The 17,884-nt window shown below is 38.2% G+C and overlaps 1 non-coding gene across 1 annotated transcript; it reads left to right on the forward strand.

Moving 5' to 3' along the window:
* Positions 1-17,389: 17,389 nt before the first annotated feature.
* trnap-agg (transfer RNA proline (anticodon AGG)) lies at positions 17,390-17,461 on the forward strand. The gene has a single exon. It is a non-coding gene; the product is annotated as a tRNA-Pro (tRNA).
* Positions 17,462-17,884: the final 423 nt, after the last annotated feature.

A 17,884-nucleotide genomic window follows, 5' to 3' on the forward strand; every position in this document is an offset into this window, starting at 1 on the left:
CACATCCATTCTAGATTTAAGCCTACGCAGCATTCTTTTGGCTACATTAATATTCTTTATCAGTACTGCCGTGATACGTGCAGACCGAGTGTCTTTGTGTCTTACTTGTTTCATTATTTGTTAATTGCGGTTTTCACTCACAGTGTGACGATTCAGCAAACTCGATGTTATACCCTTTTTGTTTTACCACATTTGTCAAAACATGTATTTTTCTATGAGCTGTGTGTAAATCTTCTACCAGTTGCCAACAAATGTGACATATTTTACTAAACAACAGGGCCCTAGAATCATCAGAGGTCTGAATGCCTGTACAGGGTATTTGTTCACCTGACCTGTCTATCTCTTTATGCACACTCGGAGTGGGGTTAACTGTGCTATTTGTCTGCTTACCTCTTTTTACAGTAGCGGGCTGTCTTACTGCGTGCTTTTCTCTGAAACATGCACTCTACCTTCAAGATGGTTTAGTGACTTGTTAGAAAGTGTGGATGAGAAAGTAATGCAAATAGTTGAGAAGGTTATAAAAAACAAGGCTTATCAAGTGTTTTACAAACATAAATAAAATACTGTTTGTGTCTGCTCTGCTTTTCTGTGCAATAAGACATTATATTAATTCATATATTTTTTCAGAGAAAGAAACCCCCGGGGCCCCTGGAATTACATTTACGTATGTTTGAGGAATCTATGTTTGAAGATGTCATCCTCACTCTAATAGCTCACAATTTTGGTGATTTGTATGATACTGGTAATTCTGATGTGAAATCGCTAGTTGCTGATGTTGAAAAAACAGTGGCGTCCCTCCCCAATGTGCTCAAGAGAATGCTGTATAAAGAGACACATCCTGGTGAATCTGCTTTTACATCTGTCCAAAAAGTTCTGCACAGTTCTTTTGGAAATACTATCCCTATCATGACCAAACCCAATTTCTACACTGTGCTAGACAGAATAGTGTCACTGCCCTGGCCAATAAACAAGTAGAGGGAGTAGCTAGTGCAGTACAGTTCAGTTGTTTCTTCCTGGCTGCTGTAGGTGTTGGGGAAGCGGGATCATTGGTCACCCGAGTCAGTATCTAATCTCACTGTCTGACTTGATGCCTTGTTGTCATTTTTAGAGCTGTCACAATAAAATATTGACATTGAAATATATTTTACTGAGTCTCATATTTTGAATGTCTATACCTTTTCTTTCTCTTTTATTTTTCCAAAACTGTACCACCCCAAAAATAATCATAAAATATATAACCTAAAATCATCACACGCACATCACTAAACACAGTTTAAAATACTTTTTTATTAAAACTGTATGTTGTTGTTCTCTTTTTATTTTAATGTATTTTATTTTGCTAACAACTTATCATAACAAACCTAATCATAAAACATAACCTAACACAAATAATAATAAGTTTAAACTCTTAAACATTACACACACACACACATACACCATCAGGGTGAGATGGCAGTAAACACTTGTCAAGATGACCTGTGCCCTTTCCAAAATGCCTGTCATCCTAACAAGATGGAGGTCATCCAAACAAGATGGCTGTCATCCTAACAAGATTACGGTCATCCAAACAAGATGGCTGACAGGAGAGGGTCAAAGGGTAAAACCTGTATCCTAACAAGTTGGCTGACTGGAGAGGATCAAAGGGTACAGGGTAAGGAGGGGCTTCCTGGCCCGTGGGGCTTCTGGGTAAGGAGGGGCTTCCTGGCCCGTGGGGCTTCTGGGTAAGGCGGGGCTTCCCAGCCCATGGGGCTTCTGGGTAGGGGTGGGGCCACCTGACACTTTGACATAAAGTGCCATCATTACTACTCATAAGCGCAATATGTACAATATCTTTCCCGTTCCTGAGAAAACTATGTTTGAAAACTGTAATTTTTTGCCTGGACTACAATCAAGATGGCTACCAAACCATGTGACATTATGCCGCCATTTTGCGATCTAGTGACCATGCCATAGACCCCTACATCCATTCAAAGTCTGGTGACTTTTTAGACTGCGGTTCAAAAGTTATAGGCATTTGAACATATTCTGGTGGAAGAGAAGAAAAAATAAGTATAATAATAATAATAATGACCAGTGACCACCACATTGCTTATGGGATCAATTCTGTCAAGTAACAATCAGTCCAATACATTCTAACATAGTTCCATACTGCACCATATGCATTTATTTGCAACTTGACCATCTCTGAAATTTGATTGGCTCATGGCGGCCATTTTGTTTTCTCAATCAACTTGCCTTGAACAAATCTGATAGAGGAGCTAGCCAAGGTCACGTGTACAAAATTTCATATCAATCAGACCAACCATTTCGGAGATGAAGATCTTTGAAGATTCTTGGCCAATCCAATATGGCTGCCAAACAATATGACTTATTGACTTGTTTTGAACAAATCTGAATTTAGGCCATAACATAACATCACACACCAAGTTTCACATCTGTCCCGTCTGCGGTTTCGGAGAAGAAGATTTTTGTATATTTTCCAAAATGTGTCACTTAAGCCACTATGGCCACCAGACCATGTGACATATGGCCTCCATATTGAATGTGGCATAGTACTACATAGCCATCTATCACTGTATGAAGTTTCATGAGTTTTCATCAAGCGTTGGTTTTTATAGGCTTTTGAAAAGATACTGCGGAAAAATAATAATCCTAACAATAACAATAGGGTTCCAGCAACTTCGTTGCTTGGCCCCCAACTTTTGAGGCTTCCAGGTGCTTGGAGTCGAGAAATGTATGGCTTCAGACTCATAAAAATATGAATCAGATGAAGACACATGTTGACAACAATTGTTGCTTAAAGGTTTTGGTAAGTAGAGTATTCAAGGTCAAGTTCCCCCTCTTGTGGTCTAATATTTTAAGGAACAAGCCATTTCAATCTCAATAAACCAACTACACTTATTTGATTGAAATGTATCAATTTAATTACATTAGTAGTACCATCAATACTTCTAATATCATAATATAGTAGTAAACAGTTTATTCTCTAAGTTTCATTTTGTGTACTTTAAAACACAATCTAACCATTTAAGTAGCTTTAGATTGCTGCTGCTCTCCATTTTTCCATTTACCTTCTCAAGCTTATTTAGTTGCATACCTGGTGTTTCATATAGTTATCACGTTGATTTCTGATGTATGCGTTATATATATTTACAGCTGGAAAAGCAAAGTATATCACTAAGGAGCAAATAGCTCCAATTAGTTTTTACTATTGCGCCTGACCGAGTATGTCCGTATGTCCGTATGTTGTCTTATGTTCAACTCTATAGAGCCAGCGATTAAATTATCCATTACAGAAATTATCCATTAGGACAAGGCACATCAGGAGGTCTGTGCAATAGGAACAGTCTGGACACCATTTTAAGTTCCGAACGGAATTAACGTCTTTACTATCTACATATTTATTTATTTATTTATACATTGTTGTTTTTTTTTTTTACATTTTGGCACAAATTATCCTCCATACTATCCATGACAAAATTAAAAATAAATACATGGAGAAAATAATAAATACATGAATTAATGTGGAAATAAATAGATGGATAAATAAACAGATTTTGAATTAAATACAATAATAAATAAATCTCCATGTATTTATTAGAACATGTATTTATTTATTTCAACATTTATTTATTATTTTCACTGCGAATTTGTTTTAAATTTTAATTACAGTGAAAATAATCAATACATTAATACATAAATACATGTTCAAATGGACATTTTTTTATGTCAACACTACTACATTTATTCATTTATTTATGTAATGTGAAGCGATTCAAGTAATGAATAAACAATGTATTTGCTAAAATAAATTTTGCTTAAACTTTAAGGGGAACTGCACCACAATTTTATCTTAATTCTGTTATTTGTATAAATTGTTTTAAATATAGCAATGTCACAAATGTCTGAAGTGAAGATATATTTATTAATATGATTTTCTTAAGGAATAGGTGGCCATTTTCTCTCCACCAGACCCTCGGTAACAGTCTGTACTAGTATGTGTAAGACCTGTAGGCAATACAAAGTAAAAGCATAATAATAATGATGATATTATTTATAACTAGAATGCTAAAGTTCCATGAGAAACATTGTGGAAGTACAGTAAGCAGTATGTTTCAGTGTACATGTAATATATTAAGTACTATAGTACATCACAAGGTACTACAGTAAACTATAGTATACAACAGGGTAGTTCAATATTTGTCTAAGTACCGTAGGAGGCACTATAGTACATTACAAGATACTATAGTATATCACGTAACAAGAGTATACTATAGTATAACAGTGTACTATCGTATGTCACACATTATTCAGTATACCATAGTATAAAAGTTTAGTGTGGTATACAACAGTGTCCTACAGTATTTGTTGTACTACTGTAGTAAGTACTATAGTATAATTGTATTGTTTTATTGTCTATCTTAATTGTAGTTTTAATATTTAATTAACTATATTTTCTTGTAAAGAGCTTTGTGATACACTATGAAATTTCTATGGAATCCGAATGTGTTCAATTTCGTTGGATTTCATGAAATCCGAATGCATGAAATTGCATGATTTAATCAGGTGAATACAGATTAAATCGTGATGCAATTGCATGCTATATAAAGGGTGTTTAGGAGCGAGACTACATGGTGAAGTTTTGAGTTTTGAAAGAGAAAAGCAAGATCAAGAGTGTAAATATGTATAGGAATATTTAGTTATGGCAGCTTCTGCCATGCTGTACATTGGCAAAAAGAAGATGGCTTCACTCACATCTATGCAAGTGTACACTCAGCATTTGTTGCAGAAATTAATGAAAGCAATACTAGTTTCAGTACTGTACTTCGCAAAAACATATTTGCATATTTGTTCAAAACTTGTACTTTAATATTTTTGCGATATCTAACACTGATAGTCCTACATTGTTTCATGTGTGCATGTATTTAAACAAAACAAAAACAAACAAAAAACATCATTGTTCTCTTTTCTTTGCTAAAACTATTTTTGTTACATTGAATCAGGGGTATGCATACATCTGGAAGGCACACTATATGTAATGGTAAGTTACAACAACATAAATGACACAGTATATTTATATATATATATATATATATATATATATATATATATATATATATATATATATATATATATATAATCATCACAGTATAGTTCTTAAAAGATCATATATCAAGCAGATTTAAACAAATTAAAAATGTCTATTATAATGACTGGCTATTATACAGTACACACTAGAAGCACCGACATTTCAAACTACCTACAAGAGCCAAAACTATAGTATAATAATGATCAAATAAAAAACTTTATTTGCGTTTATGCAGCTAAAATGCTGTAGGCATATTTAATACATATATTTAGGAAAAGTCAGGAATTGGTATCCATAGTGTATTCAGGAACACATAGTAATTCAAATTAAATCAGTCAAACTGACCAGCCGTGCACTTCTAGAGTTAAATTATAAAGGCATATCATGCAAAAGATCACATCACGTGTACAGTATCAGCACACAAACTACAGGGTCACAAGCCGCTAATGGGAAACTAAACTTTGGATTCAAACTCGATTTGTAAGAAAATATTGAAGACAAGGAAAGGTTTTCTGTTTCATTTGCATGAAATGCTTTTCTTACAAGAGCAGTGTAGTTTACAGTATAATTTGTGAGCACCCATTTGCTGTAGCAATTATAATTTAGTTTGCTTATTATAATGATTTGGTGTTTTTTAAATATATATTCCTATATATATATATTTTACCATTAATGTTACAGCGTTGTTTTTATTTTAATAAGTGCCCGATTAATCAGCAATTGCCCATTGATTAACCGATCAAATATTTGAATGGACTGACAGCCTTAATATATATGTGTGTGTGTTATTGTAATGAAATGTATGGTTTGTATTATTATTAGCAACTGTACGCTATCCAAAACAGAGGTATGGAATATTTTGCTTTTGACAGCTTAAAAAGAAAAATATGTGAACAAAGACCAATCAAGGCTAACTTACCAGTATACAAAATAACATTTATAAATATAAATGTAAAACTTTTTGAAGAGCCGGTATTAATGTTTTGTATAAACTGTATAATGTTTTATATTAATGATTGAAAAACATGTCAACAGAGCCAATTGTATTAATTGTCAAGCAAGCAAATTTTAGCAAGGCTGTTCTGACACTCCCAGCATCTCCTTCAAGATTTCTGTGGCTAATCTGTGGCTGGAGAGGTCACCTCATCATTATTGATCAACAGTTGCTTTGAGAACTATGAGACCAGACCTCTGCCAGTAGATCAAAGGAAGCCCTCTTGATATGTTTATTCATTTATTTACAGTAGTTTACAATTAAGATTAAACATAAATTAGTACATTTTGTGCACCCCCAATTCCTAATATGAGGGGCAAAGCTAACGAACTGAGCTTCCGTCCCTCAGTCCCAACAGCTTTCATATGATATTATTTTAATATAGTGATACAACATTTTGTGACATTCCTGTTTTGGATGCCCTATTTTTCAAGTTTGATTGTAATACATGAGTGTTATTAAAGTTTTAACTTAGAGTTACAGACTACATTTGCTGGGCACATCTAAAGACTAGCAAAAATTTATATTTGGATTTCGTTTTGTGAAAATTACTTCACGCTGGGGAATGATTTATTGCAGGATTTACATATGGTAAGAACAGTATAATTATTAATACTATGTATGTGTAACAACGGAGATAAAGTGCTCAGTTTAATTTATTTAAAAATGTGTTATGCTAATTTAGGTAAGGTAGCTGGGGTTTATTAGGGTGTGTGCAGGGGTTTTAGAGTTGGTGACCACGTGTGCGGAGCAACACCTGGAACTGTGTGAACTTCTTCTGGGCAAGAGGCGCTTAGTTTTTTCTTAGTTTTTTTAGTTTTTTTCTTCAATAAATCTAGCAGCAAGTAAGCAAACGATTTGTGGGCTACTTGTTTTCCCCCGCTGAAAATACTACATTGGCATCAGAAATGAGGATGGACACTTACGGCTCCTGGCCAGCAGACAGGGGAGGAGGGGGCGCAGGCCAGAGACTCCAGCTCTTCAGGCAGCCAAGCGTGAGTGGCAGAAAAACCGGCAGTGTGTACAGTGTCGGTCTGCTGTGTATCGCTGTTTCAATAATTAAATTATTATTATTATTTATCTCTTGGCAGACACCCTTATCCTTACAAAACAAAATAATAAATAATAATTCATAATAACCAATAAAATGCCCCCCCAATGCTACAGTATGTAAGTTACTATAAGTACATGTAAGTTATTGTTAACAGTAGTAAGCTACTAGTAGTAGTTTTTGAAAATAATCGAAACGTTAAACGATTTGAAAAAGGTGTTTAAGGAAAATAAGCTAAGGCTATTAGATAAGGATAATATAGGGAATTAATTGGCTGGTATGTATACTATGTTTCTACCAAAGTTGTAACAGGAGTTGGAATTTTGGGGGTAGAAGAAAAGCTGTAAAAATCCTCAGATTAAACTTAATGGATAATTATTTACTGAATATTGGCATATATCATTTGTTTGTACATTTTCTTATCTTGAAAATTATCAAAAAGAAATATAACAAACATTAGAATTAGAGTTACCCTGTGTTAGACTTGTGTCCTTAATTAGAGATAATTAGAGTTGCCTTGTGATAGACTGGTGTTGCTGCAGGGTTGGGCTTCGGAACACTTTAATTTTGTTAAAAAGTAAACAAAATTGGAAACATATATATATACACACACATTTAATTGCATGTAATTAACTTAATTAAAAAAAAGTAAATTAAAAACTAAAACAGTAAAATACGTGTATACAAAAAAACAAATCAGTCTGTTACTATTTTTATATTATACATACTTATTTAAAATAACACATCATCCAATAGGCTTCTGGTTTGGAGCCAAACAATAGCACTAAATGCTACTCCTCATTGCTAATTGCAATAGATTGATTGCATTTTTTTTTTACTTTGGATAGTTATGTCTGCTACTACAGGGAGAAGCTGTTCGATCTCCTCCACAGTCTTCAATCCCATCTGCCGTAGAAGGTCCTCCACTGGGGCAAGCAATTGCTCCCCTTTCTCTGTGAACAGTAGGAAACCTTCTTCGGTGTCACAGAACCTCAGGATGGTTTTCTGTTTCTTTTCTGTTTTTTATGTTGACTCCTGAATGAGAATTAATTAGATGCTTTTCTGGTTTTACCCAATTTATCCTGATTTCTAAAGGAATTAACGGAATGTAAAAAAGATTTGGAGAGGTTGAGCTTGAGGTGGTGTGAGTGCATCCAGGCAGAGATAGCAGACAAGCAGGAAGAGATGCAAGAGGGGATGAGAATGTCGGAGGAGGGAAAAGACAGGAAGATCTGGGCATCATCTGTGTAAAAATGGTAAGAGAAACCATGGGATGCAATGAGGGGGCCCAGGGAGTGAGTGTAGAGAGAGGACAAGAGGGGACCCAGAATGGAGCCTTGGGTTACACCTGTGAGGAGAGGTTGGGGCGTGGATGAGGAACCTCGCCATGTCACTTGGTAGGTCCCGTCGCTGAGGTAGGAGTAGAACCAGGTGAGAGCAGTTCAGAGATTCCAAGGTCAGCGAGGCAGGAGAGGAGGATGGAGTGATCGACAGTGTCAAATTCTGCAGAGAGATTGAGGAGGATGAGGACTGAGGAGAAGAAGGCCACCCAAGCACAGCTGAGGGAGTCAGTGACTGTAATTACATAAAATCCATTACCAGTAAAAACATGGAATATGCATACCTTACAAAGGTTACAGATTTTTTTTTTATCATTCTTGCCTCACAGAATTACAGACCAGTTGCAGCAGTGAAGTTGAAACTCAAGAACCTTCTTGTTTGTTTAGATTAGCACTCTTCTCACAGAACTGGTAACTGAAGTGCCCATAGGAAACCCACACAGACAGAGGTAGATCATGTGAACTCCACACAGACAAGCCCCCAAGCCAGGACTCAAACCCCAGACCCCTGTACCGGTGAGGCAGCAGTGCTAACCACCATGCCACCACACTGCCAGGTCAATCAAGGTGTGGATGGAGGACCACCAGATCAAGACCCTGTTATGGCCAGCCCAATCTCCAGACCTGAACCCCATTGAAAACCTCTGGAATGTGATGGATGGAAGATGGATGGTCACAAGCCATCAATCAAAGCCGAGTTGCTTGAATTTGTGCGCCAGGAGTGGCATAAAGTCACCCAACAGCGATGTGAAAGACTGGTGGAGAGCATGCCAAGACGCATGAATGCTTTGATTGAAAATCACCAAATATTAATTTCTGAACACTTTGTAAGTTAAAACATTAGTATTATGTTGTTTAAAAATTAATATGAACTTATTTTCTTTGCATTATTTGAGGTCTGACAACACTGCATCTTTTTTGTAATTTTGTCCAGTTGTAAATTTCTGCAAATAAATGCTCTAAATGACAATATTTTTATTTGGAATTTGGGAAAAATGTTTTCAGCAGTTTGTAGAATAAAACAAAAATGTTCATTTTACCAAAACATATACCTATAAATAGTAAAACCAGAGAAACTGATAATTGTGCACTGGTCTCTTAATTTTTTCCAGAGCTGTATACACCTTTATATGTGCTGCCATATCAAACATTTAACACTAAAGCATGTTGTGAATAAATGTTATGCTTTGGAATTTTAATATTGACATGAATAGACAATCCATGCAAGTAAACTCAAACACACAATAACAAGTGGTATTGTCACTGTTGTATCCCACACATCCCGCAATTCACAAGCTCCCCTGCAGAGGTCAGCATCACCGGAATTCTAAACCCTCACATTCCCCAGCAATCAGCCACTTAACATTCCTCGGCACCATGTGCACTTGTTCTATCATCCTCGAACTCCCATTGGACCAGCACCCTCCTTCACCGTCCTCTGCTCCTCTCTGCTACACATATAAACCCCTCTGTGACTTTAATTCACTGCTAAGTCTTGTATCCTTTTGTTATTGATTGTTTACAACCTCCACGTGTTCCTCCACCAATTCCCGTATTCTCCCTACCAGCCTGTTTGCCTGATCATTGACCCCCTGCTTGTCTTATCGACCAGGACTTGTGGATTTCCCTGGACATTACGGTTTGCCGGCATTGACCACAGCCTGTTTCTGACCACCTCTCACTCCGCACCTGGGTTCCCCGCCATGGCAGTCCTTCGTTACAGGTATACAGTCCGGTCCATAAATATTTGGACAGACCCAATTGTCAATTTGGCTCTGTACACCATCACAATGGATTGGAAAAGAAACAATCAAGATGTGCTTTAAGTGTAGACTTTCATCTTTAATTGGAGGGTAGTTACATCCAAATCGGGTGAATGGTGTAGGAATTAAACCAATTTTTATGTGGTCCCCCCAATTTTAGGGGCTCAAAAGTATTTGGACAAACTAACATAATCATTAATTAAATTGTGAGTTTCAATACTTGGTTGTGATGCGGGACAGTGGCCTGTCCGAATGCCAAATATATTTGCACCATTGTTGCAGTAAGATTGTGTAACCCATGTATGAATTTAAGCTTTGTGTATTGCTCCGCAGAGGACAGGTGCAGTAGTTCTGTGTAGCTGATTTTTAGAAAAACATTTTCATCCAAGGCTATAGAGAAAACAGAAGACAAAGGAGAAGTCTGTGATCAAGTTTGGGGTACATCATTGACGTCATCCAGTTGCCCAGCAACCAAAGGGAGTCATCTTGTATATGATAGCATGTTCTTTAGAAAAACCTTAGATGTGTCTTGCTGACTGACCATCTCCAGAGCACTTAGTTGTAGCTGAATAAACTATTTTGGTATTATTTCAGTTAAATCGGGTCCTGAGTATTCCTTGTCCGCCTGTTTATTGAGGGAGTAAAATTTCTCCCTATCAGTTGCAAATCCTTTGCAGTCAATGACTGCCTGAAGTCTGGAACCCATAGACATCACCAGATGCTGGGTTTCTTCCCTGGTGATGCTATGCCAGGCCTGCACTACAGCTGTCTTTAGATCCTGCTTGTTCTTGGGGTGTTTTGCCTTAGATATCAAAACAAACCAATCAGAGAGCAAAAACATTAGGTGTGGCCAAATCCACTAATAAGAACGTACTGGTGAGCGCAGGAACACCAAAAGGCCAGGAACACCACGGAAAACAACTGTGGTGGATGACAGAATTTTTTCCCTGGTGAGGAAAACCCCTTCACAACAGTTGGCTAGATCAAGAATACCCTCCAGGAGGTAGGCGTATCTGTGTCAATGTCAACAATCAAGAGAACACTTCACCAGAGTACATCTTGTGGTAAACCCTCTGTATTTAAACAGGAAATGGGAAGACCATATTAGAGTTTGGCAAAAAACATCTAAAGAACCCTGTACAGTTCTGGAACAACATCTTATGTACAGATGAGACAAAGATCAACTTGTACCAGAATGATGGGAAGAGAAGAGTATGGAGAAGGGAAGGAACTGCTCATGATCTGAAGCATACCACCTCATCTGTGAAACATGGTGAAGGTAGTGTTATGGTAAGGGCATGTATGGCTGTCAAGAGAACTGGTTGACTTTTGACAAAAGCAGCAGGATTAATTCTGAAATGTTTAGGGCTATGTTATCTGCTCAGATTCAGCCAAATGATTCAAAACTCATTTAACAGCACTTCACAGTGCAGATCAACAATAATGCGAAAGCAGGTAGAGGAAAGCAACCCCAAGAAGACTACCGTCACCAGCCACGAAACCAGACGGCTTCATGCCCTAGGGCTCGTTCAGGAGTTGAACACAGGACCTCTCGCACACTAAGTGAGAATCATACTCCTAGACCAACGGGCCAACTGAACAAGTGGCTTCACAAAGTTCTCCTCCTCAACAACACACTACATGTCGTCCTCCTCCTCCTCCTCCTCCTCCTCAACAACCACAACAAACTTGCATAATACACATTTGTTTTATAGAAAAACACACAGATGACAGTCTGATTTCCCTTCAGCTGCACAGGCAACAGCATCTGAGGTCAAAAGCCCTCTTGTGCAGAGGAGCCCAAAAGCTGGCTTTTGACAGAGAGCACACTGTTCAGTGACCACTTAATAAGTAGGACTAATCATTTCTTATTTTTTACAGAATAGGACACAGAAATAACTTATGATTACTTATTTGTTATCTACATTTTACTTTTCATAGTATTTCCAAACGTTTTTTATCGATGTATGAACAAACACAACCATTGAGACACACACTATTAGAGATTTTTCGTTTTATTTTCTTTATGAATGTAATGCAAAACAATATAGAGTAACAGTGACAAAAAGTGCCAGGGGTTTATGACAATACAGAAAGCACATTATAGAAAAGACCTGAAAAACACACAAGCACTACATCAGAGATACCACGCATTAAGTCCCTTCCCTGCGCTGTAGGCTCCATAGCGCTGCATCACTGCTGCCTCTCGCTAATCTCAAGATGGAGCTGGGGGTAGGTGTTCCATGGCCAGGCTGTCGTTCCCTCTGCCAAGTGTGTACAGGCCAAGATACCTCCATTACTTCAATCACTACATCTTCCGCTGACTTCTATAGGGGGCTGCGTGAACTACTGAAGTAATGCTGTAGAGATAAGTGTCCTTAAACTGGGAAATGGAAATAAAGATTAAGTAAGCATCACTCATTGAAGAAATGCATCACAGTGTCTCTGTCAGCCTGTACAGCAGCGCATGTTTGCTGTAGCCAACATTTATTCAGTGCCAAATTTCCTTGCACAAAGCCATAGCAGATTCTCAAGCCCTCCCATGTTGTTGATTATCTTGTATCCATGTATTAAGAATAATGGTAATGCTTTATTTTAAGTGTCCATTATAAACAATCTATTAACATGTTATGTTATTATTATATGATTAATTTTACAAATTATAAATATATTAGACATTTGTAAACTTTTTTGCTATAATATGTTTTAAGGTATTTAATAACATATTTAATAAAGGGTATAATAACATGACATTTGCACATCGATATCAATCTATTATCATTAACTGCCATGCCAGTTAATTGCTGCTATTATCCATCCATTTTTGAAACCAGTTATCCTGGCGAAGGTCGCCGAGCACTGATCCCGGCAGGCAAAGGGCACAAGGCAGGAATACACCCAGGACGGGACCCCAGTCCATCGCTGGGCAACACACACACACACACACACACACGCAGACACACCCACATACAGGGCAATTTAGAGAAGCCAATTAACCTAACCCACATGTCTTTGGACGGTGGGAGGAAACCCACGTGGACACGGGGAGAACATGCAAACTACATAGTATAGCAAAAATGTTTAAATAAAAATGTCTAATATATTTATAATTTGTAATAATCATATAACAATAACATAATCAATAATTTGTTAATAGATTGTTTATAATGGACACTTGTTACCATAATAACTAATGTATGTTATCTATCTGTATGTAATGCTGTTGTCCTATAAGTCCTTACATTTGTAAACAGGGATTTTTGAAATAACCATTACTTATTTTGTTAAAAAACAGGGAAACAGAAATAAGGAATGAGTAACTATTACTTATTTCTTTATACTACTAGAATCAGAATTCACAGAAAAAGTAATAAACAAGAAAGATAAAAATAAATAACCATTACTTATTTAAAAAAAAAAAAAAACAGGAACCAGAAATAAATAAGTAAACTTTACTTATTTTGCAGAAAAAAATAAAACAGTTTATTATTAATATATTGAGGAAACAATGAAAAAAATAACCATTACTTATTTTTTGAAAAATAAGGAATCTACTTCATAGAGGTTCTGAAATCAGCATACTTCTCATGGCAGGAAAGGAAACTGGAAGCCTTTTGACACATTTCTTGACTTTGATTGAAGATTTTCCAGTATTTTAATCAGACCTCCTGCCAGAATATATTCTGCAGTGGGTTTCAGAATGGGCTGCCAAAACTGCGTAATCTCCTCCACCAACCTTTCCTGGTTTTCCTTTGTTTGGTAAAACTGCATTTATGGAAGATACCCTTACAAAAATAAAATATTTAAAAATATATATTATTCTGAAATATGAAATGTATTTTAATGTATTAATATGTTTTATAAATGTGCATACCATTTTATAATATATGGTGAAAATATTCTTTTAAATATCAATTGCACTGTCACTTGATACAGAAATATGGTCAAATACACTATATTATACAATACAAATATTGCTTAATATAACTTAAGTATATTCAGAATTATATGTAAACTTGTTTTTAATATATCTATAATTATATGCAAATATACTGTAACATCTACACATGTATTTTATACTAAATATATAAAAATGCATACATATATGTCCCCTTATAATATACATTTAGTATACTGCTAAATACACAACAATCTCATATTGCATGTATTGTATACTGTGAATATATTAGACTGCAAAAATGTTGCATTCTAAATATACTGGTAGAATATATTTGGATAAACTTCCAAACACATGTATACATGAAGTGTAACTTAAAACATTGGGATACTTCAATACTTTAATAGATTTCACTTGGTGTTTGACCCCCTTTTGCCTTCAGAACTGCCTTAATTCTACGTGGCATTGATTCAACAAGGTGCTGAAAGCATTCTTTAGAAATGTTGGCCCATATTGATAGGATAGCATCTTGCAATTGATGGAGATTTGTGGGATGCACATCCAGGGCACGAAGCTCCCGTTCCACCACATCCCAAAGATGCTCTATTGGGTTGAGATCTGGTGACTGTGGGGGCCAGTTTAGTACAGTGAACTCATTGTCATGTTCAAGAAACCAATTTGAAATGATTCGACCTTTGTGACATGGTGCATTATCCTGCTGGAAGTAGCCATCAGAGGATGGGTACATGGTGGTCATAAAGGGATGGACATGGTCAGAAACAATGCTCAGGTAGGCCGTGGCATTTAAACGATGCCCAATTGGCACTAAGGGGCATAAAGTGTGCCAAGAAAACATCCCCCACACCATTACACCACCACCACCAGCCTGCACAGTGGTAACAAGGCATGATGGATCCATGTTCTCATTCTGTTTAGGGCATGTATTACAGATTCATTCAAAAAGGTCTCACTTTAGATTTGAGGAAACACTATTTACTTGTATCAGCGGTCATTCATTTGTCATTAATAGTTCTTCCAATTTCCGACCTTTTAGTTCCAGAGACCAATGTTTTGGTACCAGCTAAAAAACAAAAAAAACAAATGTACATTAATTGGACAAATATGAAATATATAGTTACATGTAAAATATGGCCCAATATACAACGCTACAATTATTACAATTTACTTGCACTGTAATTACACGGTAACAAGAGTGAATTGACCAAGTAGTTTGTGTATAGTTAATTCAATTATTAAATACTAGTATGGATGATGTATGATTACAGAACGAGCTTACATACACTAAACAAGTAGTATGGCTTATTTACATGTAGTGTGTGTTTTTAACTTTACATATTCATGTAAAATGCTGCCAACCTTTGTGATGTTACCGATGACCTTAAACTCACCCCTTCTTAAAGTGTAACCACATGTGGTGATCAGGTGAGGGTCTGCCTCAAGCAGTTATGTGCTTGCCCAGGAGAACATGCAATTTTGCCTATTAGCTTGGCTCGTTGGTCTAGGGGTATGATTCTTGCTGAGGGTGTGAGAGGCCCTGGGTTCAACTCCAGGACGAGCCCACTTGGCCCCACTTTGTAGTCACCGAAGTGTTCGTTCGTTTGCTCTTGAAGGCTGGCTTCTGGGCTCCTCTGCACCAGGGAGGTCTTTCAACCTCAGATACTTTTGGCTGTGTAGCTGATGGGAAATCAGACTGTCATCTGTGTGTTTTGTTTTCTTTAAAGAAAATGTGTATTTTACAAGTTCGTTGTTGTTGTTGAGGAGGAGGAGGACATGTAGTGTGTTGTTGAGTAGGAGGAGGACGAAATGTGGTTTGCCGGCTTGTTATGGAGACCTTTGCTGAACGTGTACTCCTGAGCTGCACCAAAGGAGAGGCATTCTTTTCAGTTGTTTGCGGGCCTGCTGAACCATGCTCTCAGTGCTGTCTCACTGGGGATACGGTTACCGTTCTGGAAAGACACTTCAGCGCTACAGTCCATGCTATCAGTCAGTGAGCGTAGGTCTCCCGGTCTGCCCCAAAGCAGTTACGCGCTTGCCCAGCAGAAACTGCGACACCCTCCGTTAACTTGGCTCGTTGGTCTAGGGGTATGATTCTCGCTTAGGGTGCGAGAGGTCCCGGGTTCAACTCCCGGATGAACCCGCTTGGCCCCGCTTTGCATTCTCTGAAGCATTTGTTTGTTCTCTCTCGATGCTTGGCTTCTGGGCTCCTCTGCACCAGGGAGGTCTTTCAACCTCAGATACTGTTGGCTGTGTAGCTGATGGGAAATCAGACTGTCATCTGTGTGTTTTGTTTTCTTTAAAGAAAATGTGTATTTTACAAGTTCGTTGTTGTTGTTGAGGAGGAGGAGGACATGTAGTGTGTTGTTGAGGAGGAGGAGGACGAAATGTGGTTTGCCGGCTTGTTATGGAGACCTTTGCTGAACGTGTACTCCTGAGCTGCACCAAAGGAGAGGCATTCTTTTCAGTTGTTTGCGGGCCTGCTGAACCATGCTCTCAGTGCTGTCTCACTGGGGATACGGTTACCGTTCTGGAAAGACACTTCAGCGCTACAGTCCATGCTATCAGTCAGTGTGCGTAGGTCTCCCGGTCTGCCCCAAAGCAGTTACGCGCTTGCCCAGCAGAAACTGCGACACCCTCCGTTAACTTGGCTCGTTGATCTAGGGGTATGATTCTTGCTGAGGGTGTGAGAGGCCCTGGGTTCAACTCCAGGACGAGCCCACTTGGCCCCACTTTGTAGTCACCGAAGTGTTCGTTCGTTTGCTCTTGAAGGCTGGCTTCTGGGCTCCTCTGCACAAGGGAGGGCTATCGACCTCAGATACTGTTGGCTGTATAGCTGATGGGAAATCAGACTGTCATGTGTGTGTTTTGTTTTCTTTAAAGAAAATGTGTTTTTTACATGTTCGTTGTTGTTGTTGTTGTTGTTGAGGAGGAGGAGGAGGACATGTAGTGTGTTGTTGAGGAGGAGGAGGACGAAATGTGGTTTGCCGGCTTGTTATGGAGACCTTTGCTGAACGTGTACTCCTGAGCTGCACCAAAGGAGAGGCATTCTTTTCAGTTGTTTGCGGGCCTGCTGAACCATGCTCTCAGTGCTGTCTCACTGGGGATACGGTTACCGTTCTGGAAAGACACTTCAGCGCTACAGTCCATGCTATCAGTCAGTGAGCGTAGGTCTCCCGGTCTGCCCCAAAGCAGTTAAGCGCTTGCCCAGCAGAAACTGCGACACCCTCCGTTAACTTGGCTCGTTGGTCTAGGGGTATGATTCTCGCTTAGGGTGCGAGAGGTCCCGGGTTCAACTCCCGGACGAGCCCGCTTGGCCCCGCTTTGCATTCTCTGAAGCATTCGTTTGTTCTCTCTCGATGCTTGGCTTCTGGGCTCCTCTGCACCAGGGAGGTCTTTCAACCTCAGATACTGTTGGCTGTGTAGCTGATGGGAAATCAGACTGTCATCTGTGTGTTTTGTTTTCTTTAAAGAAAATGTGTATTTTACAAGTTCGTTGTTGTTGTTGAGGAGGAGGACATGTAGTGTGTTGTTGAGGAGGAGGAGGACGAAATGTGGTTTGCCGGCTTGTTATGGAGACCTTTGCTGAACGTGTACTCCTGAGCTGCACCAAAGGAGAGGCATTCTTTTCAGTTGTTTGCGGGCCTGCTGAACCATGCTCTCAGTGCTGTCTCACTGGGGATACGGTTACCGTTCTGGAAAGACACTTCAGCGCTACAGTCCATGCTATCAGT

Source organism: Amia ocellicauda, chromosome 2 (assembly GCF_036373705.1).
Source record: "Amia ocellicauda isolate fAmiCal2 chromosome 2, fAmiCal2.hap1, whole genome shotgun sequence".
In the NCBI taxonomy this organism is placed as follows: Eukaryota; Metazoa; Chordata; class Actinopteri; order Amiiformes; family Amiidae; genus Amia; species Amia ocellicauda.